Source organism: Schistocerca gregaria, chromosome 2 (assembly GCF_023897955.1).
Source record: "Schistocerca gregaria isolate iqSchGreg1 chromosome 2, iqSchGreg1.2, whole genome shotgun sequence".
Taxonomy (NCBI): domain Eukaryota; kingdom Metazoa; phylum Arthropoda; class Insecta; order Orthoptera; family Acrididae; genus Schistocerca; species Schistocerca gregaria.
Genome location: NC_064921.1, coordinates 617472437 through 617474557, shown reverse-complemented (window position 1 = coordinate 617474557; position 2121 = coordinate 617472437). Strand labels below are relative to the sequence as shown.

Here is a 2121-nt window from a genome sequence, read left to right as displayed (position 1 = left end):
CTGACATTCAGATTGAAAGGGAAGGTAAAACTATTTGTAAGGCAACCAGTCAATTTTTACATTATTTATATTTATACTTTACATTATATCAGCATCTGACTTAAAAAACTAGTGCAACTGTCCCACCCGTGACAATGGAATCCCCCAGTAGTAGTATTTTTTCATCATAGTCACGTCAGATTGATAATGAACTTTGTTCCCTACATTACGTATTAAGCAAAGAACAGTAACCAAATCAACAGAAAGGTGACAGTTTGCTACATTCTTACATATGGTAGATATGCAATGTCACTAGACATACCTAGATACACAAAATTTTCTGTGTTAATAAACCGGAAATGCATCATGTTCATTGAATTGACATAGCAGATAAACCCACTAAAAAGACAGTTCACGTAATAGACATTTGACTTAGCTAGTAGATAAAGTCTCTGGCACATCAGTGAATTTCCATAACTGAAGACCACAAATTTCGAACTACACAAACGCATCCAAGTGGCAGATGCTCTTCATAAACCTTACTCGTTACACATTGTCCTACAACTTTCTGTATATTTACATATTACAATTTAAACAACTTTCTGGAAGGAAGTAATACAAAACCTAAATAGTGAATGTTTAACACCTATCAGCACAGGCATATTTCAAAGAAATTCAATTTCCAAGACATAAGAGCGGCTTAATGATTCCATTATTAACCGTGAGAGTTATGCTTACTTGTAGAAAATGTTGGGAATGAATATTTAAAAGTTTTTTTTATAGTTCTGTCACCGATTTTATTTTGTACTGACAAGGTTAATACTCTTCAATGCTTAAATTTTTTACCTCCTGTCACAACGATAAACATTTAAGATTTCGCTAAACTTATTACACAGCCTTCGAAAATCTCTATTGACAGATTTGGACAAAATTCTTACAAACACTGGCAGCAACAACTTCAAACACCACCAAACATGAACTATGATCACTGAGCCATAAGTAAAAGAAAAACTATGAATTAGGGCTACACGAAGGATTTTAGTAACACTGAGAAGCAGCACGTTACTCGGAATTTCTTTTAAAAAAAGGAAACTTAACTCACCATTTTCGTCCCAAACTACAGGACCAGCTGCGAAACACCTGTGACATATAAACACGAATCAGTCATGATAAAAGTTCAATACTTAGCATACTGTAACTTTCAACAGGGAAAAACAAATCACGTAAGAATATTAACAACAGATGCTTACCGATTCTTCACCTACTCAACCCAGCCCAACCACGCCGTCGACACACGAACTTCCAAAGAAAACGGAAACAAATCTCCAAAGAGTTCTAAGCTCCAGAAAGAAAATACTTCCGGGTAATGCGGTCAAAGATCACTGCTTAAAAGTCGATACCTGTGCGATAAACGACACTTGTGCCGGGAACACACATGCAACGAAAGTATCGCCACAAGTCAAGTCATTCTTAAGTGGCGCTGTGAGCTACCGTTCACACAAGACGCCACAAATTCTTCGTAATTGCGCAGTTTGGAAAATGGCTTCACCTGTAACAGCTGATTAAACGGCTGTACATATTACTAAATAAGATGTTCTGGAAACATAATAAATGTAAAATATTACTTACCAAAATGTTTCTCGTCACTCTTGTCTCGACTACATGTTTTAAGAACCGGTCTGCAGCCTGAGACCCAGCAAGGTTGGGTTTATAAATACCGTCTGTAGACGCACCACTCTTAAGTGATTTCAGTACTTTTTTTATGTTCATTCATGTAAGCATTTCGAATGCTTCGAATTTTTAACTTTGTTGTAGCTACATCAATTCCAGGTACATATTCACGCATACTGTTTGCTATTTCAATTAATGCAGCATCTCTCAAATTTCTGTCTTTGTACGATTCGCTTTTGTGGTTCCAAAGGCATTGTCGTTCTTGGTACACCTCAAAGAATCTCATAATTTTCGCTGTTGACCACTTTTTCGACATATTAATATATGCTATTAATAGCAAACGCACAAACAAAAGCACTATCTGCGAAGGAATACGCACTAGAAAGGTTTGAATCCAGCCGCGAGGTAGCAATCGAATGACGTTATTCGATTGTGGAGAAGGCAAAATGAACCAAGTTCAACTTTTTGTGG

At 36.6% G+C, this 2121-nt stretch overlaps 1 long non-coding RNA gene across 1 annotated transcript; it reads right to left on the bottom strand.

The window, feature by feature from the left end:
- Positions 1-1081: 1081 nt before the first annotated feature.
- Positions 1082-1443, bottom strand: LOC126334593 (uncharacterized). Its single transcript, XR_007564760.1, has 2 exons — positions 1230-1443; positions 1082-1119 (listed from the first exon to the last, which is right to left on the bottom strand). It is a non-coding gene; the product is annotated as an uncharacterized LOC126334593 (long non-coding RNA).
- Between the last annotated feature and the right edge of the window lie 678 nt (positions 1444-2121).